Source organism: Emydura macquarii, unplaced genomic scaffold, assembly GCF_026122565.2.
Source record: "Emydura macquarii macquarii isolate MOO-44397 ecotype Brisbane River unplaced genomic scaffold, CSIRO-AGI_Emac_v2 contig_2948, whole genome shotgun sequence".
Classification (NCBI taxonomy): Eukaryota; Metazoa; Chordata; order Testudines; family Chelidae; genus Emydura; species Emydura macquarii.
Genome location: NW_027133085.1, coordinates 2,576,669 through 2,589,393, shown reverse-complemented (window position 1 = coordinate 2,589,393; position 12,725 = coordinate 2,576,669).

Sequence of the window (12,725 nt, the reverse complement as noted above, 5' to 3'; positions counted from 1 at the left end):
TAGCTGCATTGATGGAATGTGTGGTCAGCACCCCCCACAAGCTGCCTCTCCAGTGATGAGGGGAAGAATTTGAATCACAGTTATTATACTAGGTTTGCCGGCCTCTCAGATAACCAAGTTGAGGGCCAGGGTTGCCCACCCTGTAAGTAATGGGGGAGTGGAGAGAGCAATCCACACTATTTGTTCCATGATTAGCGTCTTAGTCAGTGAAGAACAATAAGACTGGGATACGAAGACACCGTTTGTCATCTTTGCTCATAATATGATATTATTTCTGGACTTCACAAACCCTTGCTTCTCTGTGACTTGATGTTCAGGCAGCAATAACCAGCAAGCTCCCCTGCACCTTCGTAGGTGAGAGACACAGCAGAAGCTTGAAGAAGGTGGAGAAACAGAAGAACTGGAAGGTACCATGCCAGGCACCAGATGCTAGGAAAAAGGAGAATTACATGCCCATCCAGGAAAGAGTAGGTGTGGCTACACAACTGCAAAAAGTAGACTGGAAAAAATCCCAAATGTATTCCTTTTTGGAGAGGACCTTACACAATAATTAAAAAACTAAACAACTTATCCTGGCCGATACAAAAAGGAAGAGCTCGACCCTGCGTAGTGCATTGAGAACTGGGGGTGCACAGATTCATTGAAAGAAAGGGAAGGGCAAACACTGAGGATGCTCAACAACTATCCCAGAGGGATGCAGAAGATTTGGAGGTACCCCAGAAGGTTTCTGTGACTCATAAGGGGGACTGGTTGTGGAGGATGAATTGTCTAGAGTGTCCTCGGGACCTCAACACACTTCAGTGTTCAACAGATTACAGTCTGACCTCAGTAAATAGGTATAACCTAGAACAGCGGTTCTAAAACTGGGGGACGGATCGTGGGGGGGGGGGGGGGCGCAAAATTTTTTTTTGCTGAAAACAATAATACAAATAATCTATTGCAGTAATTGTATTTATACTGACTGCATTAAGGCCTATAGATGGTGCTGTGTATTTGACAGATTTATCGTTTTACGTTGTTGCATCATTGAAGTCCAGACACCTACTACGTGGTGTAACATATCTATGTGTAAGCATCAAACACACTCACACATTTGTGTTATAGAGTTTGCTAATGTGGTTTTGATAAAATGGATCATTGGCTTATTTGAGCAAAAGAGAACAAATAAACTGACAAATAAACTGAAGAGACAAACAGGGATGGCAATGAAAGTGCTTGAACTTCTGATGAAGTCCCAGTAGATGATAGTAAAATGCAGGCTGCTACAGTGAAGTGGAAAAGTATGGCCTTCATGCAGAAAGTTCAACAGAGAAAATATCTAGACGAATATATTCAGTATGGCTTCACCTACTTGCTTACTGAAGGTGAGCTGTACCCACAGCGTGTCTTATGTTCAGAGGTGCTAATGCAAGACAGCATGAAGCCCATAAAACTAAAGAGACATTTGCACTCTAAACATGCTACACATGCTGACAAGCCAGTTGAGTTTTTTCAGCAAAAAGAACAAGAACTGAAAGGTCAACGAGATGTAATGAGCAAACAAACAACAATACCTACAAAAGCACTTTGAGCATCCTATGCAGTTTCATACCTAATATCTAAATCTAAAAAGCCACACACAATTGGAGAAATGCTAGTTTTTCCTGCTGCGGTAGCTATGGGTCGTATTATGCATGGAGATAAATTTGCAACTCCACTTGAAGCTGTTCCTTTGTCCAATGACTCTGTTGCAAGACACATTGAAGATATTTCTATAGATATAAAGATTCAGCTTATTGAATGTGTTAAACAGAGCCCCAAATTCACCTTGCAAATTAACTAATGTACAGACATATCTGATTCAGCCCAGCTACTTGTGTTTGTAAGATATTGCTATGAGGGGAAACCACACAAGGATTTATTATTTTGCATCTCACTGCAAGGGAAGATAAAAGGACAAGAAATATTTTGCAATATTGACAACTTAATGCGCAAAGAAGGCTTGAATTGGGAATGTTGTGTCAGTGTATGCACAGATGGAGCTGGTGCTATGATGGGGTAAAAGATTAGACTAAAAGCAAAAGTTCTGGAATTGGCACCACGTGTTCTTTTCACTCATTGTGTCATACACAGGGAAGCTCTGGCTTCTAAGAAACTTGAACCAGAACTTAATTGTGTTTTGCAAATGGCAGTATTGTAAACTTTGTGAAGTCTTGACCCAAAAATTCAAGATTATTTGCAATGTTATGCAAGAAAATGGTTCCGAACATGAATCGCTGTTCTTTACATACAGAAGTGCAGTGGCTGTCATGAGGGAAATTTCTAATGTATTTGTTTGAGCTAAGAGATGAGGTGTGCTTGTTTCTTCTTGGGGCTGGGCATCATACGCAGAACACTTCACTGATTCTAAGTGGCTATCAAACTTAGCATACTTGGCGGACATTTTTTAAAAACGAAATGTCTTACTTCAGGGCCCCAACACCAACATTCTGTCATTAAGTGACAAGATGGATGGCTTTTTAAAGAAACTTGACCACTGGAGGGAACGGCTGGAAAGTGGCAACGCTGATATGTTTCCATTGTTGGAAGAATTTTTACAGAAAAATGAATTTGAATTTGAACTTGTGAAAAAAATAATCGGCGGTCATCTCACAAACCACAGCACCCACTTTAAGAAATACTTTGAAGATTTAACTCTTGATAAGTATGATTGAATACATCAATCCTTGCAACTACTGCAACCAGCCATCTGTCATCTGAGGCTGACGAAGCCCTTCTGGACTTGTCAAGTGACTGAGCACTGAAGACAGTATTTGCTTCGACCACGTTAAATGAATTCTGGCTGTCAGTTGCTGCAGAGTATCCTGCATTATCAGAAGCTGCAATGAACATTTTAATACCTTTTGCGTCAACCTACTTGTGCGGAACAGCCTTTTCTGCTCTGGTTTACATTAAGAACAAATACTGATCTACTCTTCAAGTAGAAGAGGATCTTCATATTGCCATCTCGGGAATACAGCCAAGAACGGAGATTCTCTGCTGCAAAAAACAAGTGCACCCCTCGCACTAATCCGGTAAGCAGCATGGCACTTCAATTATTATTGTGTTAGAATGCTTATTGTTTTCAATTTTGTGTGAGCTGTCAGCCATTACTGATATATATGTAGGCCCTGGTTTTTTTCTGAAAGTGGGGGCGGGTTTGGGGGAAGAGAGGGGCACAATTGTTACACAAAAGTCCACAGGGGGCTCCATTTAAAAAGTTTGAGAACCACTGACCTAGAGGATTCAAATCCTGCACCTGCTGATAATCTAGATTGAATTACAAGTGATGCCTCCATGACTGAACATAGGATTCGAGTGGGCAGACCAAAATGGAACCCGTGTAGATGGCAGACTGCCAGGATTGTTAGGAACATTGGTATTTAACTAGAGGAGAGAAAGATGTAATGATCAGGGCAGATAGCACCTCCACCAATAGATGATAATGTATATTTACCTTAGTGTTGTTGTATTGTATGTTATTATGTTGTTGTATCTGATTGGGGGAGAGCAGAGAGAGTTAGCGAAAAGTTTAGTCCTGCCTGTGTGTCCTGGAGTTGGTAGTTGGCGATGTTCCATTAAACCTGTGATTTCTATAAGCAAACAATGTAGAGGTCAATCTTACAGGAGAGCCCCAGAGCTACACAGAGGGGAGCTATCATCTCCTCAGTCCTGGATGTGATGTCTTTGTAACTACATCGACCTATTTCTGCAGCCATATTGCATGGAAAACTTATGTTTAATTTTCTGTCTACTACCACTTCAGGTAACTTTAAGCATTACTATTTTCCATCCCTTATAATACAAGTATTTAGGATTATTTTCCCCCAGACATATTAGCTGGCGTTTTTCTAAAATTATCTTAATTGTGTTATATGCCCATGTTTCCAATATCACCAGTTCCCTTTGTATCTGTTTCTCTCTCCTGATCAGAATTTCCATTTTCTCCTAATTTAGGAAAAACTGGCAAATACTGCAAAATATTTGTTCATATTTTTAAATTTGTGTTCCCACTGTTTTGCTTTCATAGAATAACCTGACTCACTGGGTAGAATATTCACTAGAACAGCAAATTTTAAGTAAATATTAAAGAATAGTCATGGAAAATTAATTTTTATTGATAAATCTAAGTATTTATATCCCAGAAATCGAATTCAAATACCTAATATCATCCAGTCATGAAAAAAGAAACATACATATAACCTATGTGTCCAGTTAAAACTAACCAACACAGCTAAAGTTTTCAGTATCAAATTCTCACGATGAAGTATTCATGTACACAATACAGACCAAAAGTTAGTCATGGAAATTATTTGTAGAAATAAGATAAGCCCAAACTAGAGAGTCTCTCGGTGACCCTGAAGGGTAACAAATTCCAAGGGGGAAGTCTGGGGAGTAACTGGTCCAGACAAAAGGATTGATCCATTGATAGACTCCACCAAATCCAGAGAGTTATTACATTGGGTGGGTATCTTACATAGCCGTGTAAAATCCAAGTCCGTGAAGTTGCTGGAGGCATCCAAGTCCACGTCATCACCAGATAGACCTTGGATATGGTGGCATGTTAGATATGCAGTGGGAGTTGGAGGTATATTGGATCCTGCTGAGCTGTTGCCAAAGTATCGGTGGACAAATACCAGGGCTGGGTGCTGAACAGCGGGGGAGAGGACTTCCCAAACCTGGACTTTTTTTATTAGTGGTGGAAATTGGTGTTTCCCAACTAGGGTGCAGATTGGGCTTTTGGCAGGGCTGCTTGAAATGAAGTGTCCCAGTTTCCTGCAGTATAAGCATAGAAGTGATGCCCAGCAATGAGAGTTCTCTGCATCGTCAAGGAAGGGATGAACCTGACTGACTTGTGTGGGTTTGGGCTGCAGAGAAGGTGATTGGGGGACTGGCGCCAACTAGGTGGTGGGGGCTAGGAGACTGGTTCTTTTTCTTGATGGCATTCTATCAAGCAGTCATTGATCTTTATGCTAAGGTCAGTCAAGGCATCCAGGCCAGACAGGGAGTTTACCTGTGCCAGCTCATCTCTGATATTATCGTTTAGACCAGCGGTTCTCAACCAGTGGTACGCGTACCACCGGTGGTACTTACGAGAAGGCTGGATGGTACGTGAGCCATACTGTGCCGCCAAAAGTGCCCTCCCGCCCGCCCTTGCGAAACTTTGCCGCCGAAAATGGGCAAACGGTGGAAGGGTTTCGGTGGTGGGCATTGTTTCCCCCATGTAACCAGCGGCAAGTCTCTCCCCCCCCCCCGCCGCGAAACCCCGCCGCAAATCCCTCCCCGCCGTCACCGCGAAACCCCACCGCCGCTGCAAGTCCCCCCCCTTTTTTTCCCGAGTGGTACTCGGGTCGGGTACAGTCAGGTCAAGTACCACTTGACCTGACTGTACCTGGCCGGAGTGGTACTTGGGGAAAAAAAGGTTGAGAACCGCTGGTTTAGACTGAAGCAAAAATGATAGCACTCTGCGGCCTTGTCCTAGCTGGGTCTGCTACCAAGTGGTGGAACTCCACAGCATCCTTAGCAACAGGCCAGCACTCCTGCCACCACACCAGAAGGGCGGCCTTAACTGTACGCTCCTGACTCAGGTCACCAAAGATCACAGCCACGGCTTGAATGGAGATCTCAAGCTGTCCCAGAAGCAGGCTTGCTTTCTCTAGGATTAGGAACAACCAGGCCACAGCCTTCTCAGTCAGCAGGCTGATAATCAATTCCACTCTGGATTGGTCAGTGGGGAATGACTGTGGGCACAGCAGAAATAGGGACCAGCACTATTTAAGAAATCCTCAAAATTCGTCATATTCTCTGTTAAACTTATCAGGCAGGAGAGTCCTTGGCTTGCAGGGGCTGGTGTTGGAGATGGTGTTGCCTGCCCTTGCAGCGCCGTCTTCTGTGTCTGTAGGGCAGTGACCTGGATCAGCAGGGTCTATAAAGCATCCATTATATCATCAAGGAAATATTGGCCTGGGAGGGGTTCATTCTAGCCGCAGGGCTGGATCCCTTTATTTACCCTTGTTCTCTCATTGTTGGGAATGCTCACACTGTCAGTGACTGGGACATGGGCAGTCATCCCTAGTAGCTGGAGCAGGCATTGATAATCAGCAATCAGAACTCAAGGTCAGAGCTGGAGTCAGATGCCAGAACCAAGGGTCATGGCTGGAGTTGGGAGCCTGGAGTTAGAGCCCAGGGTCAGAACCAGACTCAGAGACCAAATGTCAGAGCTGAAATCAGGAATCTGAATCAGAGCCCAGGGTCAGAACTGGGTTATCTGGAGTGAGGCAAGGCAGGAGCAGGGCTGGAACAAGGTCCAGGCAAGACTGGGTACAAGGCAGGAACAGGGACTATTGCAGCCATGATTGAAAGCTTTGAGCAGTCAGTGAACTGCAGCTGCTGGTCCTATTTGTAAACTAGGACGGGTGGGCTTAAGAGCAAGCCTGCTAGCTTCCTAAGGCAATCAGATGGGTGTGTTCCACTGAGTAGCTGAAGTAGTTCAGCTGTGCTCATTAGGCTGTCAGTAGACTGAGCAGGCACTGTTGCAGGGTCTTATTCCTGACAACTCTGAGAAGTAGCAATAAGGGAATGTCAACATAGCAACAACCAAAAAAAGTTCTTTGGCAGCAAGTCTCAGAGCCTGGCTCTATGGACTCAAGTCCATAGGGCATGCTAAGCACTAAAAGAACCGTGTAGACATTGAGGCTCAAACTAGAGCACAGGTGGATTTCGGGTGGCTATTTTTAGTGCCATAGAATGAGCCCAAGTCTGTAGACCCAAGCTCTGAGGCTCACAGCTTCAGGGTTGCGGTATTTTGTTTTGGTTTGTTTTTTTCAGTGTAGACCAAGCCTAAAATTAGGAAGGAAAAGGGAAGAAAAATCCTTTTTTTGATAAATTCATTGATTCCTCTCTTTTAAGTCACTGATTTGCTTCCACCCTTTCAGTGGACCCCCCAATCGCATTTGACTTACCCATCTCTGCAGTGACTCTATCAGCTGAACCATGCTTGGAGCAAAAGCTGAGCTGAGGTTCGTTTGTGTTGTAATTTGCGTTCTATTTTAGTCTAGTCGGGTGAGTACTAATTCCATCACCAAGGTATCTGAGTATCTTCCAGCTATTCATTAAGTATTACAACTAGCATCCATCATGTAAGGTCCTCTTCCATTCTTCTCAGAGGATAGAAAATTTCTTGAGATTTTTAAACAATATGCTGTGTGGTTTGTATTAGTGAGTGCAAGTTCAAAGAAGTATGATTTGCACTTGAAATTGCTGGGCCTGATATACCTGTGACCAAAAGCATATGGGGAGAAATCCATGATGGGGCAAAAAATGGAAATAATTTTGGACAAGCTGTTAAAAAATGGCAGCTGTTAGAAAGATGCTCAGAGGTTTGGAATGTTCAAAATGGTTACGTGCACGATATAAGAAATTTATCACCTGGATCTGCAATATTTTACATATGTCATGGTGATATTTAGGAAGAATAGATAAATTAGATCAGGGGTCCCCAAACTTTCAGCTGCAAGGGCCACATCCCTCAGTCTTGCTCTTATGGTGGGCTGCAGCGGCCCACCACATCACGTGGGATGGGGTCAGAGGGAAAGATTAGGGCTGGGAGGGGGAGCGGCTGCTGCACAGCGCTGCTTGGGGCCAGGAGCGGCACACTGGGCCCACGTGGGAGAGGGGTGGGGGAGCAGCTACTGCTTGGTGCTGCTTGGGGCCAGGAGTGGTGCAGCTCAAACCAGGGTGCTGCTAGGTCCATGTGGGAGAGGGGCGGGGTGGAAGGGGCAGGGCCGGGTGGGGGAAGCAGACCGGTCAAAATGTGTTGGCAGGCTGGATGCGGCCTGTGGGCTGTAGTTTGGGGACCCCTGAATTAGATAGTTGATATTGCTTTTTTAAATTTTTTTTTAAATTACTATTCAGTATTTTATCTATAGGAAACCATATATTAGTAGTTTCAGTTAAAATTTTGGGCAAAGATTCAGGTCTGTTCTTATATTGTTCACATAAAGATAAAAAATGGCCTCATGTTTTAGTATATTAATTCCTATGTTGTTATTGGTAATTATTATAAGATTTCCTAATTAAAGGACCCCAGGCATTGCAAGAGACAAAGTTAAAACTTTCTTTCATTACATTGTGTTTAACATTTTATGATAACACTTTGGTTAGATGTTTATTAAGATGTTTTTAGTCGATTCCACACCTCTCAGGAATGTTAAGATAAGTTACTTATAAAATAGTCAATACAGTACTTTAATGCATGGTGCTCTATGAGCAAAATACCCAAAGAATTGGTTCACAATGGCTTCACATGTGAGCAGAATGTTAAATACTAAGGAAATTGTACTAAAATTAACATTTTTGCTCCACTTTAAGGGCTGGCAAATCCTCAAAATCCTTATTATGCTATGTATACATTTAAAACCGCTAGACTCTGAAAAAGTTCCTGCAGGTATATTGAGAACCTCTCTTCTCAACAGTCAACCAGGTATCAAGGCTACTTAATGATCAAATCAAGGTTTGTAGGCACCATAACTTGTACGTCTTTTCTTAGAAGATTTTAATCTTTGTCCTTGCCCTCCAGTGGAGTTTTTTTCAAAGCATCTTAGCTTAATAGATGCCTTTCAACAAGGTTTTTGCAGCAGTGAAAGTGTGCTTGAGCAGCAATCCTGAGTCCTTATCAGCTGTGTAGTGATCAGGTGAAGGAATAATTGATTTCAATCAGCAACACCTGTTCTTTTAATTGCTCAAGTGATTATAATTCAATAATAAAAAGCCAATTTAGCTATCTTAACTCAGATTGCATTAACCTCTGATATATAGTAGAAGAGTGAACTTGCAATTGGCTAAATTACTTTCACAAAACAATTGCAATTATGACTTTATGTTACACATATGAAATAAACAGCAGGATCTTATTCAGGGGACAAGGCAGTATGCCGCGTTTATTATGAATACAGAAAATATTTCAAAAAAACAATTGCCTAAAACACACTCTCACACACACACATATGTACAGTTCTGCAGGAGGGATATAATTACCAGCCTCTGTGTTGCTCGAGCTGAATCACTGGCCAGGTGACTCAGACACGAGGATGGAGCCAGGCTCTGTCAGTTGCGACACAATGCTCCTTGGGGTTTGCAGAACGAGCCCAAAGTCCAGGTTTCTTCTCCCCATTTTTATACTTATCCATCCCCATTCAGGTCTATGGATTTTGTCATGTCAGATAGTCTCCTTGTTTGATGTAATCTTCTCTCCCTCCTGCCCTTGGAGGCTGAGAACCATTACTTCAGCAATTACTTCCTCACCGTCTTATCTCAGCAGACTCAAACTACATTCACTCCTCATTCATACTTACTAAAAATCATTACATTCTTATCCCATTACATTGGTACATTATCTTATACTTACTAACATAATAAAATTGTTATATCTACACCAATTTTATTAATACTAATTTTAATAAAAGAAAATAAAAAAAATCTTAATTGCCCTCTCATTGCCCCATGATTTACACATCAACCACATTCCTGATATGCATTGGGCACTTTCTTTCACTTGTAAATCATCACAATTAGATTTCAGGATGTTCCCAAATATTCATACATAGATATTTACAAACAGGGCCCCAATGTGTGATAAATGTTAAATCGCAAAATGTTTAGGCAGGATGTTCCCACTCATATGTTCAAGCAGTCAATTATCATAGTGGAGCCTGGGGTGGCATGAACAAACAATCAATGTGTTCGGAACATCCCTATCTATAATGCCTAGCTTTGTTCTTTCTCAGTGTGAGGATTAACCCTTAAGCTTCAAATAAATATCCATGGTCTGGGATCACAGTGCTGGGGCCTACATTTATCTTGGGTGTCTTTGGAAGTTAAAGATCTTCATGTTCTCAGCTGAAAGATCTTTTTTCATTCCATTAGGTGGGCTAAAATTATTCTTCTGCTAGCTATGGGGGCCCATGTTTAAGACCTAATACCAAGCCTATTGAAGTTCATAGAAATGCATGCTTCCAATGACTTCAATAGGCTTTGGATCGTGCTGTTAGGGACAGTGACACATTGAACCTTAGCCATTCAGATGGCTTAGATGTTAGCGCTGATGCAGGGTGGTGATGCAGCACAGTCTCAAGATGCTTTCCCAGTAAAAGAGGAGTGTAAAGTAGGCTCTGCCCCGATAGCTGAGTGGAACAAGCCAAAGTTGTGGTTCCTATATAGCAAATGGGGAGAACCCTGTCAGATATTTAGTTTCATTGTCCTTCAGTGACTGTCCCCAACTAGTCAGTAATTAGAAAGGTATAAATTCACACTTTTGATTTCACAGGCCTGGTCTACACTGCCACCAGCAGTCGACGGGTGATATGCAAGCTACATAATGTAGCTTGCACATCTCCCATCGACGTACTTATGTTGACGTACCGTGGTGTTTTCAGGGCACTGCCTTGACGGAAGACACCCTCCCAACAATGCAGCCTTATCATTTCAGGGAGGTGGCTTACTGGCGTCGACTGGAGAAGCTACCTGGGATCAATTGAGCAAGTCTATACAACCCACTCATCAATCTCACAGCATCAATTGCCAAGGAGCCTGCAGTGTAGACATACCCACAGAATGTCATCTGACCATTTTCACCATTTTGATATGAACACTTTTGTTTTTTCTCAAAATTCTGCTTCATTTGCAATTCCGCACTGAAAATAAGTTAACGCAAATTTTCATATTTTTAATGTGAAAACTACCTTCACTCAACAATGAGCCAAATTCCCATCTAGTTCTTTTTTCATTAAATCCAATTTTACTGGGAAAAAAATCTCAAACAATGTGCTTACATTAGTGACATTTACCACAAAACTGAGCTCATTTTTCAAATTCTTCAATTTTGGCTACATTTGCATTCCAGTAGGAACGTTTTTCTCCCCTCTACTACTAATTGGACTGATCGGCAACTGCAGTGGAGAATATGTTGGGATGAAATAACTGTGTCAATGTGTCCAATCCAAGCCTTTAGTATGACAACCCTGAAACAAGCAGAATATAATGGTGTCAGTTTTGCCTTCAATGTCAGGATTGGGAGGAAGTGACGTAACATTGGGGAAGAGAAAAAATTATCTAGGAGACTGGTATACCTAGTGTCAATCCAATCAGCAGCCTGGGTTTATATTATATGCTACAAAGTGGAGAAACCATTTATAAACCACATTTTCTGCCTCTCATTTTCTGAGCCAATCAGAGATGGAAGTGCTGGAGGAGGGCACAGTTGTTAATTATACACTTCTACAGCTCCAGCTTCTGGCAGATTAGAAGCTGCAATGACTGAGCTATCAAAAGTGCTAAATCAAACCCAATCTCTCAGAGGAGAAGGCATATACACAAGGATAGGGTAGTTTACATTGTTAGGTTGGCCCTGTCAGAGGACATCTGTCTGGGATTGTAGAAATGTGATGGTGGGACTGAAAATAAACAAATGTATTCCTTAAAAGTACTTAGGAGACAAGAATTTTTCATTATTCTGTCCACTATTCTGCTGGACATTTGATTATATTGCATAGATGGTGTCCTCAACCTTACGCATTCACTGTCTTTTTTAAATGGCTCTAAAATCTCAGTGAAAATCATTGTTTCCTGGCATTACAAAGCTTTGTGCTATGGAGACACCTATAGCAGGGCAATACAGAGGCATCTAGCACTCATGCCATATAATAAGCCCACCCAGAGAGTAGAAAAAAGGTTAAAATGTGGTTCTGCATTGAAAAGTGACTGTAAAAGTAGCATCATAGGGCTCCATGATTACTCTGTTGCCACGATTTCTGTATCAAATGTACTCCCTTTGCAAATAAACAGATGTTTTTTCTATCTGACATTCTGCAAACTTGACCTGGGTTCTGAGTGTCTGAGTGTATTATTGTTGCTATTTATTAATGTAATTAGTAAGGTAACCAGTAGTAACAGTTCTGCAGGCCAAACTGTGCCTTTATTAATACCTATGTGACCTCATTGATCCAGATTCTGAGTTCAATTAGAGCATTGTGACCAGGACCGGTCCTAGACCAAATGGCACCCCAGGTGAAGAGCTTAATCACTACTTATGCTCTTGAAGTCTTAAAACAAAGTACACTTTCAAAATTATACAGTAAAACAAGGGTCACAATATCGCAGCTGGGCTCTCACTTCACTTCAGTTTGTTCTTGTATCTCACTGACTGACTGGTGATGCCCCACCCCTTATATACCCGTGAGGGCATGGCAACAACATTCTTGGAGGTTAGAGGAAAATGTAGTTCTCAGAAAGTCTGGAAGGTTCCACGAGATTCTACAAAGGTCCAGAACATTCTAGGAGGTTAGTGAAAAATGAATCCACGTATGGAATACCTGAAACATTTTACTTCAAACATTCTATTTTCTCTTTTGTCACCAACAGCAAAAACAGCATCCCAAGCTCAGCATCCTGCAAGCCTGGTACCCCAGACATTCACCTGGATTACCTGCCCTAAATCCGGCCCTGACTGTGACACTGGGCCCAAAGGAAATATCCATGGCAAGCGTGAAAATTCATAAGATCAGGACCCAAGGCTTTCTCAGTGACTTGCCAACATCTCTGGAACTCCTTTATGCAACAGATGAGAGCAAACACAAATCACACTCCTTTAGTACTAAATTGAAGTTTCACAGTTTTGACTTGGTTTTCCCACATTTTTTTGTTTAATCACT